The following is a 17,200-nucleotide window of genomic DNA, read 5'->3' as shown; positions in this document are numbered from 1 at the left end:
GGAGTCTTGCTGCATGGTAGGCTCTCAGTAAATAGCTGTTGAACGAATGGGTGATTGTAAAACATAGTAGCAGAAGTAGAATTAGATGAGAGGAGAGTCTTGAAAACAATGGCCTTCGTTTGCATGGCTATTTCACTTGTCTCTTGCTGTGGAACAGACCCTTCCAGAAATGTAGCGGCTTAGAACAGCAACCAGTCCACTGCCTGCCTGCGGTTCTGTGGTCAGGAATTTGGGCAGGGTTCAGCTGGCGTGACCTGCCTCCGTGCCACATGGTGCTGGCAGGGGGCAGTTCTGCTGGTTCTGGAGAATCCCGGTTGGCCTCACTCAGGTGGGTGCTGGGTGCTGACTCCTGGCTGGGGTGCCTTAGTCTTCCTCACGTGGCCTGCCTCTGCACATGGCCCTTCATCCTGCAAGGGCCTTTCTTCTCCATGTGGTCTCTCTGCCCAGCCAGCTAGCCTGGACTTCTTTATGTGATGGCCGGGTTCCCAGAGCCAAAGTGGAAGCTGCAGGGCCTCTCGAGGCCTCTCAGCGCCACATCCCAGAATGTCACATCTGCCACCTTTTTTGGGAAAAGCCAGTCAGCCCCAGAGCCAGCTCAGATTCCAGGGCTGGGGACCTGGATGCTGCCTCCTGGTGGGAGGACTGGCACCTGACGTTGAGTGTGGTTGGAGGAGAGAGGCCTCCTTTTGGGGTCTGTTTTGTTTTGCTTTGCTTTGTTTTTCATTTTGCTTTATTGTGGTAAAATATATGTGATACAGCATTTACTGCTTTAGTCATTTTTTAACCATACAGTTGAGTGGCACCAAGTATGTTCACATTGCTGTGGGACCGTCACCAGACCTGGTTTCCTCTCCCCAAGCTGAAATTTCCTTGTCACTGACCAGTAATCCGCCGTTCCACTCTTGCTTCCCAGCCCCTGACAACCACCGTTCTGCTTGCTGTCTCTAGGTTTTTTGTTTTTGTTTTTTCTTTACTTTTGAGAGAGAGAGAGAGAGCGAGAGAGAGCATGCACACACAGGGGAGGGACAGAGAGAGAGAATCCCAAGCAGGCTCCATGCTGTCAGCACAGACCGACGTGGGGCTCGAACCCATGAACTGTGAGATCTGAGCCAAAACCAAGAGTTGGACGCTTAACCCCCTGAGCCACCCAGGCGCCCTGCTTTCTGTCTCCATTAATTTGACTCCTCTAGGTATAACCTATCTAGACACTTCTTTTGCGTGGAAAGATGTAGTATTTGTCTTTTCTGGAGGAGCTCATTTTACTTGCCGTGATGTCTTCAGTGATCATCCATGCTGTAGCACGTGTCAGAATTGTATTTCTTTTCAAGGCTTAATACATTCTTTTGGATGCAGGTACCCTGTTTAGCCATTCATCCTCCAGTGGGTACTTGAGTTGCCTCCACTCTTTGGCTATTGTGCACGATGCCACTATGAACGTGGGTGCACAGATACGTGTTTGAGTCCCTGCTTGCAGTTCTTCTGGGTGTATACCTGCATGTGGAATTGATGAATCACGTGGTACTCCTCTCTTTCGTTTTTTGAGTAACCTCCATACTGTTTTCCACAGCAAGTGCACTGTTTCACAGAGAGGGAACTTTTTCAAGGAATCTACGATGCCACAATAATATAATCTCATTCTCTTTATAACCTAGATTCACCACTTTTATGAAAAATTGTGTTTTAGCAGAAAAAAAAAAGCTTAAAAGATTATAATACACATTTTTTTTTTTTTACTTTCTTTTTGTAATTTCTTCCTTTCTTTTCCCACATGTATTTATGGTCCTGGAGAACATCAATGTGTCAGGTTTTCTACCGTTCCTAGGTAACTCCTCTTTTTAGCGCAGCAAAGATCTATGCCAAGTTCAGCTAAATGGCAAGGGTCACTTACCCCAAGGTTTCTGCTCTCTGCCTTGCTTCAACTCTGCACCTCACACAGATTTCTGGGCAAGGGCAGCATCATTTCCCTGAAAAGCTTTGGAGAATTGCCCCAGAAAACGGCTCTGAAGTACCTTCAGCTTCCTAGCATTTTGCCAGCCCTCTGTGACTAATCTGAAAATGAACCTTTTGAGAAAAAGAAGAGAAAGAGAAAAGCACCCTCCCAAGACAAATAATGAGAAATTGCTAAAAATAATAGATGCTTTATTGTTTCTCTTTGTAAAGGCCATATTTTTGGCTGGCTTTAACTATTATTCATTCCCCTGGGGCACATTTCGTTTTTGCTGAAAGATTGTATAGTGAGGGGGAATAGCTTATAATTTAGGCTACAAATTGTGTGTGACGTTTCTGTATCTTGCTTGGTGGTTCTTATCTCTAAGGTTATCTAAGAAGAGCTTTTTCTTTCGTGGGCATTGCTTGAAAGCAGGTGATGCTTCTCACAAGCAGGCATACCCCTTATTTTTTTGAAGAATGGGATGAAGGATTTTACCCCTCATATTTACAATATAATTCTGTACCCCTAAAGCCTTCAGTATTGGGAGGAGGCCTGTAAAGGTGAGTGTGCTGGGATTTCTCAAGGCCTTTTTGCAGTAAGTACATACCTCCATTTTCCTTTGAAGGTAAACTTTGGTTTAGTACTTTCTAGGTTTCAGCCACCCCCATAGGGATTCCACACGGAATAGAGTAAGGAAGGGCTTTGTAATCTGGCACATGTAGGTTTCATTCGATATATGCCTACTCACTAACTGTATGCTTTGGGGCAAATTATTACATCTTTGTCGATTTCAGTTACTGCCTCTATAAAATGCAGAAATCATAGTACCTACCTCAGTAGTTTGACCTGAATAGTCACATAAGAGTGCTTGGTGCAAAATATGATGTAAATAATTGGGGGGGGGGGGATGTTGGTGCCTGGGTGCCTCAGTTGGCTAAGCCTCTGACTTTTGATTTCAGCTCAGGTCATCATCTCACAGTTCCTGAGACTGATCCCCATTTTGAGCTCGGTGCTGACCACATAGAGGCGTCTGGAATTCTCTCTCTTCCTCTCTCTGCCCCTTCCCTACATGCACGTGCATGTGCATTCTCTCAAAATAAATAAACTTAATGAATGAATGAATTATTGGGGCGCCTGGGTGGCTCAGTCATTTGAGCCCCCAAGTCTAGAGTTCAGCTCAAGTCATGATCTCACAGTTCATGGGATCAAGCCTCACGCCGGGCTCTGTGCTGAGAGTACAGTGCCTGCTTGAGATTCTCTCTCTCTCCCTCCCTCTGTCTCTGCCCCTCCCCTACTCATGCTCTTTCTCAAAATAAATAAACTTAAAAAAAAATTAAAAATAGGGGTGCCTGCGTGGCTCAGTCGGTTAAGCATGGGACTTCGGCTCAGGTCATGATCTCATGGTTCGTGGGTTCGAGCCCCACATTGGGCTCTGTGCTGGCAGCTCAGAGCCTGGATCCTGCTTCGGATTCTGTGTCTCCCTCTCTCTCTGCCCTTCCCCCATTCATGCTCTGTCTTTCTGTGTCTCTCAAAAATGAATAAATGTCAAAAAAAGCTTTTTAAAATTAAAAATAACTTTTAATTATTTAAAATATGAAAATAAGGAATGTGTTACATGCTATCATAAATACCATATTTTGCAAAAAAAAAAAAAACAACAAAGCAACTGTGCCTATTGGCATTGTTTTTCAATATTTTAACATTTAGCTTAATAGATAAGAGAGCTGGCTAATCATATCAGCTTCTGCCTTGAAATTTTTATGATGTTACAAATGACTTAACCTCTGGAAAACTTCACTGAACATCCATTGAAGAATGAGGGTGGAAGAGTGCCTGGGTGGCTGAGTCCCTTGAGCTTCCGACTCTGGATTTCAGGTCACGATCTCATGCTTGTGAGATGGAACCCCACGTCGGGCTCTGCGCTGACAGTACAGAGAACCTGCTTGACATTCTGTCTCTCTCTCCCTTTGAAAATAAACACACTTCAAAAATAAAGGAATAAAATGTTATTTCAAAAAAGAATGAGGGTGGAAATGACATCTTTGGTGGTATTATGAGAATAGCTTTACCTCATGGACCCCCTGGAACGATTTTGGAGGTTCCTGGGAATTTTCGGACGACACTTTGAGAACGAGTATCTACCTTTTCCTGCTATTCAGGTAAGAAGTATATGGTCTAGTTAGAACAGAGGAGGGGAGACATATTAATAGCTATTTCTGAACCACCAAATGAGGTACAGGAATGGCTGGCACACAGTTGGTAGACTAATTTCACCTACTGTTTCTAATTTAATTTACGTGATTCGGCCGAAGGAGAAAGATGTTTTATATCCATCTTATAGTGAAGAACAATCATGCTGAAAGGTCATCTTGCTCAGAGACCCCTAGAAGAGCTGAGCCCAATGTAACCTGCCCATTGTGCTGTTCTCCCAATAAGTAGTGGACATACTGCATTGTTATGTAGGCCACTATGAGTGAGGGGCCTTTATTAATCGGGACTTGGGGTTTTTAATGACAGAAGTCCACCTCAAACTTATTTCAGCCAAAAAAGGTAAATTTATTGCCAGCGGAAGTGAGCAGTAGATTAACGTCAAGCATGACTAGATTAAGAAGCTCATCTGTCCTGTAACAAAATCAGACCTCACGTTTTCTCTCTTCATCCCTTTGGCTTGGCTTCCCTTTTAAAAGTTGGCATAATTCTTAGGCGGGATTTGACCCTGACGCCTCTAGGCATTTTCTAACCAGCTTGACAAATCCTGCAAAAAGGAAATGAATTTTTCTCACGAGTGTCAGCAGTAGTCTTCGGGATGGCTCTTCCTTGCAACAAAAGGCTACCCATAAGCGAATCCCTGGGCCAAGGAGGAAGCGGGCTGCGGTTGCCCAAGGTTAGAACTCTGTGCCTGGGGCACCTGGGTGGCTCGTTGGTTGAGCCTCCAACTTCGGCTCAGGTCATGATCTCACAGTTCGTGACTTTGAGCCCTGCGTCGGGCTCTGTGCTGACAGCTCAGAGCCTGGAGCCTGCTTTGGATTCTGTGTGTCCTTCTCTCTCTGCCCTTTCCCTGCTCACACTCTGTGTCTCTCTCTCTCTCTCAAAAATAAATAAACATTAAAATAATAATAATAATAATAATAATAATAATAATAACAATAATAATAAAAGAACTCTGCCAGGAGCGAGGTTAACCCACCTACTCTTATGTTAGCCTCAGTCATCTCATCTTAGCCTGGTGGAGGGGCACTTCCTAAATGAAAACCAGAGTGTTTTTAGCCCTAAACTGGGTAAAACCCATTTGGTAAAATCCCACAGATACCCGCGGTGGGTCTCATTTGTCTCATGTATACCATTTTAAGTTCATACCCTAAATGGAATCCATTGATTCCCGCCCTCCGTCCCCTTTCCTCTTTCTACCAGGTTGTTAAATGGGATGCTGTGGTCCTATCGAAATGTTCCTTGGCCCTCTGCTGTTAAGGAACTTACAGTGTTGACCTGGAGATGCATCAGACACACACACAGGCACAAAATGCTCTGAAAATAGGTGCCAAGCAACAAGTTAGTGCACAAATTAGTTCATTAAAAATGAATCAACAGTCCAGCTTAAATGTCTGTGAGCCAAGAGATTGTGTAGAGAGTCACAATAGACACAAATTTGGGGCACGGCATGTTTGATGTATAAATTACAGAGGAACAGGCACACTGTGGCCTTTGTTCTGCAAGAGTGTCCTGAAGAAGTCAGCATCTCTCTTCCTGGGAGATAAGGAAGGGGTTGAAGTTGAAAGAGTAGGAGTTAGAAGTCAGAGACTCCACTCGTTCCCTCCCTCCGTCCCTCATGAATCGCTGCTGGTATTTGCATCCTGTTCAAAGTTGCAATGTCCACGTAGAACTTGAGAAGCACGCCATCCCCTTTCTTTGCATTTTGCTGCCCCCACATAACGAATGTGTACATTTTCCCACAACTGGTGTCCAGGTGACTATTCAGTCCTGCACCCTGACAAGCAATTTGTTGGGATGGTTGTTGCTTCCCCTGGGAAAAGGTGTAATTCAGCGGAGCAAATGACTTGTTGTTGGGATCAGACATTTCAACAATACTGGTACTGATAGACCGCCATGGCTTTAATTTTGTGATTGTATACGGGTAAATTGCGACGTAGTATTAAAACTCTGATTTAAACAAGATGTTATTTAGCAACTTAGGATTTCTGTTTGAAGGGTAATTAAAAAAATATTTCAAGCACTTCATATGTTATGACTGAGCATTATTATTAACTGCTGTGATGCATTTGTTTCAAAAGAGAAGGAAAAATGGAGCTTGTGTTTCGTGAAGATTGTTTAGCTGTTAACTGAGTTTTAGGAATTCCGGTATTGTTCCGTTTATTTCACGCGTCAAGAACAGCCACTCTGAATTAGTCTTTACTTGAAGACGTTGCTTTGTAATGTTCAGGGATTGTTTTCTCCAAAGCTCCCTTTTCCAACCCAAACATGCACAGATCGAAATTTCTTGCTCAGACATTGTAATGCTCACTCACTCCAGTGCAAAAAAAGAAAAAAACCAAAAAAAAAAAAAAAAAAACCAGGAAGAAACTGGCATTTCTACAACCAGTTGGAAGCTTTTATCTCCAGGTTTTTTCGTTGATACTTAAAACTGCGCTACGTGCATCGGCTTAAGCCCTGCTTTCACTCTGAGTCCTAAATGGTCAGCGGTAAGGACTAACTAGCTTGGACTTTCCGTTCGGAACTTGCTTTTTGATGGCACATTGTGGGGGCATTTTTTTTCCTAGTTTCCACTCCTTACCCCACCCCCCGTTTTGGTAGAGAAAAGTCTCCATACTGTAGTTAGTAGAACTCCACCTGATGAAATGGAGACCCATTCCTCTTCATTAGAAGAGAAGCTCTTTTGGGGGCACCTGGGTGGCTCAGTCGGTTGAGCGGCCCACTCTTCATTTCAGCTCAGGTCAGGATCCCAGGGTCGTGGGTTCGAGCCCCACGTTGGGCTCTTGGCTAAACATGGAGCCTGCTTAGGACTATCTCTCTCTCTCTTTCTGCCCCTCTCCCCAGCTCATGCTGTCTCCCTCCCTCCCCTGCCCCTCAAATAAATAATATAATCAAATTTAAAAAGGAAGAGAAGCACTTTCAATATCATTGCATGAGTCAGCTTGGACTGCCGTAACAAAGTCCCACAGACCGGGTGAGTTAAGTAGCAAAGATTTATTCTCTTGCGGTGCTAGAGGCTAGAAGTTAAAGATCAAGGTGCCAGTAGGATTTGTTTCTGGTGAGACCTCTTGGCTTGCAGATGACCACCTTTTTGCTATGTCTACGCCTGCCCTTCCCTCTGTGTGTGTGGATAGAGAGGAGACAGATATCTCTGGCCCTCCTCTCTCTTCTTATAAGGACACCAGTCCTATGGGATTAGTGCCCCGTCTTTATGAACTCCTTAGAGGCCCCATCTTCCAAATACAATCACAGTGCAGGGTTAGGGCTGCAGTATATGAATTTTGGGAGGACATTGGAATTATTTTGTTTTTCTCTTCCTCGAAGGGTAACGTAAAAGTCTTTTCTGTGCTTCGAACTCACATGGCATTCTTGTCGACCACAGTCTCTGCTGGGAGAGCTCAGCAAGCATGCTGTGGGTGGAAAAGGGACATGGTAAACTATTTCAGCTGGTGAGAGTGGCATGCCAGATTAAAAGCACAGAAAATTTAATCTCATCTCTTCGTGTTCTCCTTTCCTGTAAATGCATCCTGTCCTATTTGTAACTGTCTGTTTATTTCTCCCGCCTCTTCTGATGGATGCCTATTATTAAAGTGGATAGGGCCCTGAAGTGGTAATAACAGAGGCAGTTCCCGGGGAGAGGAGGTTTGCTTAGTGTGGCGATGAGCCCTGTGTTCAGCAATCTCGTCTTTGTCAAGAGACTGGGCATCTTCCCACGTTCTCGGCTTTGGCCTCTGATTCTATGCCTGTATGTGCCCACTTGTTTATGTGTTTCTAATAGGACAGTGTTTGAGAATTGATGCAAGTTATCCCCTGTTGTTCCAGAATTTGGGCCAAGACCCAGATTCGGACAGAGTGCAAATACCCTATATTCTAAACCCTAATGTTGGGGCCGTCCAGCCCTTGCCAAAGGGCTCCATTTCAGTAGGGTGGGCCTTGGCCTCACCCACAAACTGAGCTGATAAAAGAGAAAAACTGGAAAGAGAGAAAGGTTGTCTTTTTAGGGAGAAGAGTGTTTCCCAAAAGGTGTTCTCTCTCTTCCCTTCCGGTAAGGGAAGTAGGGGGTTGTCCCCTCACTGTGAGCTGACCACAGCCAATTTGATCCCTCTAGATTTTTTTAGAAGCCACCAAAGAAGCTAGAGTTGGTGAGTATTAGCTGCTCTTCTGTAACCTTGCTCCAATTTAAGGAAGGCAGGCCTTGGACCAAATTCTCCCACGCATACAGACATTTACTAAATGAATATTCATTAGCAGAGCAGGCTCAAAACAGCTCATCAGCCCCTTCTGCAAGCCCGGTGCCGTCCCAGCACGCTGTACTGCTCTTCAGTGGTGGTGGCCACACGCTGGGACCGTCAGGGGAGCTTTAATAAGGTCCTCATACTGGTCCTCCCTCACAAGATCCCTGCATCATTTCTCTGGGTGAGGCCCGCTATCGGGATTCGAAAGGCTCCCCATGCCCTGCTCGTGTTCTGCCAGGGCTGAGAACGAGTGTTCTAGAAACTCCCATCGTACCGTGTAGGAAAGGTTCATTTAAGGCCAGCCCATCACCACGACAGAGGCAGGATTCTGACTCCCCTAGTTAGGACTCTTCAGGTAGAAACTCTCCTAAACCAGCTTCTGCACCTAGGGTTGGGGATGACGTCAGCGGTGATGTCATGAGGGGTACAGGGTACAGGCCCAAGTGGACTTTTATTTCCAGTCCAGGCAGAGGTGGAAAGTATATCCAGACTATTTTTGTCACTCAGAGCTTTCTAAATACCTTGGATTTCACGAACTAGACCTTATTTCTAACATCCATCATGCTAATTAACAAGTCTTTAGTTTCACCAATAAGAACCTGTTTTGGCATCCCTGATGCTAATTAACAACGGCCGGTTGTTGATTAAACTCAGCTAAGGAAAGCGCGCATATGGTAGCTTCCCTTGGATTATGGCCCTTTCCAGTGCGGGGCTAAGTGGCCTCCCCGAGTCTGTGTATTCTTGGTGGCATGTTAGCTCACAACCCCTAAATTTAAGGCTAAACTAACTGGCACACGCATGATATCACCCTAATTATGCAAATGTATTTTAAACAAAATTATAGTCGTATCGTGCTGCATTTCTTCAAGGCCGCAGGAGGGATGTTCCAAGAGAGTTGTTTATAAAGTCTGGACATGTCCCAGCTGCCAATCATCCCCTCTCTGCCCTCCAGTCAAGTCCGGGCCTGGTGATCTTCTCTGGTCTGCACTTTGCAGAGTTACTGCAGGGACTTACTACCTCATGGAGCCTTAGCAAAAGACTAAACCAAAAAACAGGAGCAGAGTGACCCGTGGGATGGCCAGGCACACATTGGGCCGGGGTACCTTCTAGTTCTGCAGAGGTGTGGACCTCCCCTTGTCATTCCTGAGGGTGCTGGATTTGGAGGACAGACGGAGGAGGAGGCCCTGGCTTGTGGAGAAATGCTGCATTAGAGGAATGTGGCCCTAGACCACCCGCTGGGAGTCAGCCACATGCAGCTAAATTCTCTCCAGAGGACCTCCAGCGACTAGGGCAGCTCGGTGCCCCTCGTTCACACCAAATGCGCGTAAGGAAACCATACTAGCTCTCCACGTTCTGTGTGTGATCCCACTGTATCGTTGGCTTCTCCTGCAAGAATGCTGCGTGGCAATCCACCCCTAATCCAAGTGGCCTGTCTGTAACAATGATCATTTCTTTTGGCTCGTGTCAGCTTTTCCAGGATGGGTTGGTGTCATACTTCAAGCAGCGAGTTGAGCTATGCTTTTTCACTCTGGGTGAGCCTCTGATCTGCTCCCATGTGTTTAATTTGGTACCCAGGCCAAAGCGGGGGCAGTCTCCCCCACCCCGGGGGAATTTTTACTCATGGCAATGAATGAGGTGCAAGAGACCAAGCGGTCCTGCTCATGCACGCACAAAGATTTGCTGGTGTCATGACCACTAACATGCTCTTGGTCAGGGCGGTCACACGACCGATCCCAACATCAGGGAGGCAGAGGAAGATACTCTTTCCGAGGAGGTATAGTGGAGAGATGAGTGTTTTTGAACCATCTCTCGTCTACCACAGGAGCCGAGAAAGAGGCGCGTCTCATTTTTCCTTTCATCTTCTGTGTCCCAAACACCAGGGCGGAAGGTTCAGGGGAGAGAGAGAGAGTACCCCTGAGAATAGACCGCTCACCTTGTGCCTTAAGGGTTCAGCCCCCTGCCCTGGTGGTCTGAGGGAAGGAATGTTGATCCAAATACAAAATAGAGGAGTTTTCCAAAGAACAGGGCTTAGCCTTAGAAAACCAGAGTGAGACGCTTGAAATAATTGGAAGTTAATGAAAAATTAGAGAGTCGGATTAGGATGTTTATTGGGGGGAGCTTTCCACCTGATAGGTAAGTTTGACGCAGCAGCGTTGAACACTGAGATTGGTAAAATCATGCCATCTTGTGTTTATTGCTCCATACACCCAGATGCCGCGGTAATCTGTTACATATGCCTGCTTTCATGTCATTGAGGAAATACCTACGCAGATTCCTAGTCTGGTGGTACCATTTGCACGAGCCTAGGGAAATTCACTCAGTTTGCCGGAGAAAAGGTAACAGAACTGGATGTCTCTGTGGAGTCTTTTCCTTACCAAGCCCTAATAAGTTGCTTCTCCTCTTTGGGATTCTAGTTGCCCATTTGTTTGTCGTGGATAATGCTGCCTTTTCATCGAGTAATATGTCTGAAAGTATGCTTCACAGACCCCACTTTTGAGTTGTGTAATAACAGTTTCTCTAGAAAGGATTCTATGATCAGATAAATTGGGGAAACTTCAGGTTAAATAAATATAATACTTTTCCTCACTGCGGGACTTTTCAGAGCCTTAATTATGCTACTATTCATTGTAAATATCTAAAAAGAGGAATATTTCATAATGATTTTTAAAAATCATTTTGACTAGAGAATGCTTTTTGCCCAGGGAATACTAGGTCTGTACATGGTGATAGCATATGCTGCCCGGGGAAATTATACAATAAATTGTGTTATGTACCTTTGGGTTTTGGAGAAAAGTACGGGCTAAATTCATGGATTGTTTATTATTATTATTATTATTATGATGTATTTTTCTTCACTGTACTATTTCAAACATCCCACCTCCACTAAAATTCACAGTACCTATGAGGCTGAGTAGTAAAATCCGTTTCCAGCGAGAGAATGTGACAGTCATCAGGTCTTAGAGAAAAAGAAGTATAGGAGAAAATGTTGAAAGAAATAAAAATCTCTGCAGCAGTGGACACGTCATCATTGACTTGATTCATTTCTGGGTTAAAGAATCCTAGTTCCTTTTTTCCTGCTGGATAGCTAAGCTCTGCTTCGGAAGAACCGTCTCTTGAGAAATTTCATGGCATTGTTTCGTTCTTGGCTCCATAGGCAAAACATCCTTCCTCCGTTCTTGACTGAGGCTCCGTTGCCAATCCCTCAGTGACATTTGTGAGCAGACTTTTTTTCCCTCGCTCCATTTTTCTTTGCCCACAGCCCCAGTCCATCACCAGCCCTGGAAAATCCTGTCATCCTCTTTTCTGTTGTTGATTCTGGGTCGCCATGTTTTTGTCAGAAAGGACTCTCACAGCCCTGTGAGTGTGGTTTTGTGCTTCAGCTGGCCACTCACCTACTTGTCAACTTTGCCAAGGCGACTTCTTTCCCAGCCCCCCACAGCCCTTCTCTCAGCACAAAAAAAACTAAAGGCACTCATGGGCTCTATCGTCGACTTCATTTTCCTCCAGTTCTAGACAAATCTGCTCCGTCATCTCTCTCTTTTCTTCCTCAGAAGGTCAGGGAAAGCCTGAACCTCCCCCCTACCAAAATAATAACAATAGCCCATTCAGTTAATCCACTACAACTCCTTGAAGTGGGTGCCGTCTTATGCCCTTTTTACAGATGAAGACGGGAAGGTACACAGAGGTTAAATAATTTGCAGGAGTCCCGCAGTTATCAAATGTTCTCACTTAGATTTAACCCGGTAGTCTGGCTCCAGAATCCTGGCAATCTGTTGGGGTTTTTTTTGTTTTTGTTTTTTTTCGTTCATTCCTATCAGCTTAAAAAAAAAAAGTTTATAGAGGTATGATTCACGCATCATAAAATTCTCCCCTTCAAAATGAACACTTGAGTACATTCTAGTGTAATTACAGAATTGTGCAACCAACACCAATGTCCAATTCCAAAATATTTTCATCACCCCAAAAGAAATCTTGTACTCATTAGCATTCATTCCCACATTGCCCTCTGTCCCTAGTCTCTGAATCTACTTCCAGCCTCTGGGTTTGCCTGTTCTGGACATTTCTTGTAAATGGCATCATGTAATGTGTGGTTGTTTATGACTGACTTCTCTTTCACTTAGCATAAGATTTTCAAGGTTCATTTATGTTGCAGCATGTATCAGCATTCGCTTCCCCTTTTTATTGTTGAGTAATATTTCATTGTATGAATTTGCCACATTTTGTGTTTCCATCTGTCAGTTGATGGACATTTAGATTGCTTCTAATGTTTGGCTGTTGTGACCATGCGGCTGTGAACATTTGTGTACAAGTTTGTGTGTGTGCATACCTTTGCATTTCTCCTAGATACAGGTTTAGGAATGGACTAGCATTTTGGAGAAGTGCCAAACTGTTTTCCAAAGCAGCTGCACCGTTTTATAATCCCAACAAGAATGCATGAGGGTTCCATTGCTTGTACATCCATAACAACACTTGTCTTTTTTATCATCGATGTCCTAATATATGTGAAGTCGTGTCTCATTATGGTTTTGGTTTGTATTTTCCTGATGACTAGTTATGCTGAGCATCTTTTCCTATGCTTATTAGCCATTTGTATATCATCTTGGAAGATCTATCAATCAAAATCCTTGGCCAATTTTAAACTGGTTTATTTGTCTTTTTATTGTTGAGTTGTAAGAGTTCTTTATATATTCTGGATACAGATTCCTTATTGGATATGTGATTTACAAATTTTTTTTCTCATTCTAGGAGTTATCTTTTTGCTTTCTTTTTTTTTAAATTTTTTTTAACGTTTATTTATTTTTGAGACAGGGAGAGACAGAGCATGAACAGGGGAGGGTCAGAGAGAGAGGGAGACACAGAATCTGAAACAGGCTCCAGGCTCTGAGCTGTCGGCACAGAGCCCGACGCGGGGCTCGAACTCACGGACCGCGAGATCATGACCTGAGCCCAAGTCGGCGGCTTAACTGACTGAGCCACCCAGGTGCCCCTCTTTTTGCTTTCTTGATAGAATCCTTGAAATCTAATTTATCTATTTTCTTCTTTTGTGGCTTGTGCTTTTGGTTTTATGTGTATGAAACTGTTACCTAATCTAAGATCATGAAGATTTGTTCCTCTGTTTTCTTCTAAGATTTTTATAGTTTTAGCTCTTATATTTAGGTCTCTGATTAATTTTGAGTTAATTTTTATGTATATTATAAGGAAAGGGTCCAGCCTCATTCTTTTGCATGTGAACATCAGCCCGAAGGAGTACTTTTTTAGTATTTATTACATCACAGATCTGCTAATGACAAATTCTCTCAATATTTGTTTATCTGGGAGTATCTGAAGTTCTACTTTGGTTTTGGAGGATAGTTTTAATGGATTTATGGTTGACAGTCTCCGCCCACCACCCCCCCCCCCCCCCCCCCCGCCCCGCCCCGCCCATGCCCAGTGCTTCAAATACGCCATCCAACTGCTTTCTGGCCTTTTCTGGCCTTTTCTGCTTTCTGGATTTTGATGACAAATCTGCTCTAATTGTTACTGAGAACCCCTTGTACTTGAGAAGTTACTTTTGTCTTCTTGCCTTTGGCTTTTTACAATTTATGTTGTGCCTAGGAGTAGATACTTTTGAATTTATCCTATTTGATGTTTGTTCAGCTTCTTGGATATGTAGATTCATGTTTGTCAAATCTAGGTACTTTTTATTATGTCTTCACATATTCCTTCTGTGCCTTTCTTTTTCACCTCTCCTTCTGGGATTTCTATTTATGTATATGTTGGTACATTTGATGGTGTCTTACAGGTCTCTGAGGCTTTGTTCATTTTCCTACATTCTTTTTCCTTTGTATGCCTCAGGCCAGATAATGTTAGTCTATTTTCCAGCTTGCCAATTGTTTTTTCTGCCAGGACAGAAATCTCTAGTGAAATGAAATTTTTATTTCAGTTGTTACGCTTTTCAACTCAAGAATTTCAATTTGGGTGTTTTCTTTTTTGTTTTTACATTGGTCATCTTTTTGTTCCTATCTTGTACTTAGTAGACATTGTACACATACTTTCCCTTAGTACGTTAGGTATGTTTTCCTTTAACTCTGTCAATAATAATAATTTAATAATTTAAATCTTTGTTCAGTAAATCTAACATTTGGGCTTTTTCAGGATCAGTTTATACCAAATGCTTTTTTTTTTTTTTTCTATGTATGGGCCATACTTTTTCTGGTCTCATAATTTGAAATGATATCTGAACATTTGAAACAGTATTCTTAAAACTCTGGAAATCATACCTGCCCAATGCCCCCCCCCTCCCCGCCCCACCAAAGGATTTGTGGTTGTACTCTTATTGTCTGGTTGGTGACTTTCTTGGATGAATTCTATAGTGTCTGTATTCTGTGTCATGTGTGTTCACTAAGGTCTTTATATAGTGTTATCTTAGTAGCCACCTAGTAATTAAATAGAGATATTCTTAAATACCTAAGACAAATAAGTCCCCCCTCCACCAGCAGGCTTGGTGTGTGTGTTGATGTGTACCTTCAACACTCAGGTGGCTTACACCTGTCATTAGCTTTCACTTCCTACTTACACAGAACATCAAGGTCACCTAGAGGTAGGGGAGCCATCTTAAGTCTTTCTTGGGCATGTATACAGCCCTTTGCATGCCTGTGACTTTGTAGAGCCCCAAGAATATGTTGGAGCTTTCCCAAGCCCTCCATATTCATTTCATTCTCTGAATTTTCCTTTTAAGATTTTAGGCCACGCTCTTGTTTCCCCCACACGGAATTACTCTGTCAGGTACCTGCAGTGTTAAACAATTGCTGCTAAATATTTTCAGCAAACATCTGGGGGGCTAGGGCTTTTACCCCTGAGCCAACTCTGATTGAGGTCAACTGAAAACAAGCCCTATTAATGGGGCTTTTTCTGGAAACTCCCACACTGGTCAAATAGTGACAGGTCTCTGGGGATGGGCCTCTTGGTGAGGAGGGAGCTGGTGGGGGGGGGGGGTGCCCAAGCCCTTTCTGCCATCCCTCTAGTGACTGCCAGGTTACTGTTTTTTATGGTTACCATTATTTTAAGACTGTTGGTTTTAAGACCTACTGCAGACAGGAGAAGAGGATGGGGATCGTACCAGCTAAAATGCTATAGGTTTTGGTGTTCTCGTCAAGATTATGCTTTCTCAAATGAATGCTCGTTTAGTTGTTACAAGCCTTTAATTTCCAGAGCCCTGAAAAAGTTGACAATTTCTGCTAGTATTCTTACTGCTTTTATGGAGGAATGGATTTTTAGAGGCCTTTCCTCTGTCCTTCTGGAATTTCTTCTCCAGGTAATCCGGTTTTAATTTATGAACACAAATTTAAAAAAATTCTTAATAAGTACTCTGAAGACCTAGTTATGAATGAAGGTGGAAGTCTGTAGGATTTTAATTCATTTTTGCAGAAGAATTCAAGAAGTGATATAAGTTTTTTCCTTCTAGTTCAAGACTCTCAAGACATTTGTAGTTAGTGTGTGCTACAAATCATTTAAGAACTCACTTTTTCTGTGAATTAAATTTTCATGATTGGATAGTGTTACTTTTGTATGGCTGTGTACTAACATTTTACTCATGAAACTTGAGGTTTTTTTCTCCAAGCTTTCACTGCTATAAATAGTGGTATAGGGCATATTATTGGGCACATATCTTTGTGTGTATAAGTCATTTGGTCAGATAACCTATTGAACTGGATGTGTGAGCTCAAAAGGTAGGTGTATTTAAATCCTGATAGGAGGCTAACAAATTCATTTTTGTGTCTTTAAAGTTTATATTTTCGTTCTCATGCCAGTGTTAGGAGTATTTTTCTTTATGGGTCATTTTTTGTCCTGTATGTATGTATGTATGTATGTATGCATGTATTTATTTATTTTTATTTTAGAGAGACAGAGAGTGCACAAGTGAGGGAGAGGGGAAGAGGGAGAAAGAGAGTCTTAAGCAGTCTCCATGCCCCCACCCCAAGCCCAACACAGGGCTCGATCCCACAACCCTGGGATCATGACCTGAGTTGAAATCAAGAGTCAGATGCTCAACCAACTGAGCCACCCAGGTGTCCCTGTCCTTTATTTTATTTATTTAAAATGTTTTTGTTATTTATTTTGAGGGAGAGACAGACGGAGCACAAGCAGGGGAGGTCAAAGAGAGAGGGAGACACAGAATTCGGAAGCAGGCTCCAGGCTCCCCGCTGTCAGTACAGAGCCCGATGCGGGGCTCGACCCGATGAACCGCGAGTTCATGACCTGAGCCAAAGTCAGACGCGTAACTGACTGAGCCACCCAGGTGACCCCCCCTGCCCCATCCTTTATTTGAAATGGCCCTAAGTATGTACAGAATGTCTGAAATACTGAGAAGTAAGATCAAGTAATTTTAAATGCCCTGTTAATTATATTTTCAGATATATTTTTCTGTATCCTCCTGTCATCTTTTTAGATGAAGTACATCTGAATACAAGGTATGGGGGGCCAGTTGTTAATGTGAGAAGTAGATAGTACACTATTTCTCATAAAGTACCCAAATTTCTGAACTTCCTGTAGATTGTCAAGTAGATATTTTATTTTACCTTGACTCATAACATTTGTACCTGGCACCAACCTGAATGGCTAAGACCCTTCTTGGTATCTGAAAGCCTAATTTTTCATTTGCTCCTTTTCATTATTTTTCCCTCTCAAGTGAGTTGTAGTGGGATGAGTCACCTTTCTGGATTTGTTACCCAAAGGACTCAGCGTCTTAAATTATAACGTAGATGCTCCTCTAGCTGGGTGAGATTAGAGCATGATTGAAAGTAACAGTACAAGGAGAACCTGGCTGTTGATAATGCTTGTTTGTAAA

At 43.3% G+C, this 17,200-nt stretch overlaps 1 protein-coding gene across 2 annotated transcripts in view; it reads left to right on the top strand.

Moving 5' to 3' along the window:
• Positions 1–17,200, top strand: part of PRICKLE2 (prickle planar cell polarity protein 2) — a 323,193-nt gene that overhangs the window by 120,494 nt on the left and 185,499 nt on the right. The gene's annotated exons all lie outside the window — the stretch shown is intronic.

This window comes from Panthera tigris, chromosome A2 (assembly GCF_018350195.1).
Source record: "Panthera tigris isolate Pti1 chromosome A2, P.tigris_Pti1_mat1.1, whole genome shotgun sequence".
NCBI lineage: Eukaryota > Metazoa > Chordata > Mammalia > Carnivora > Felidae > Panthera > Panthera tigris.
The sequence above is the reverse complement of the archived record's forward strand: the minus strand, read 5'-3'. Positions and strand labels throughout refer to the sequence as shown.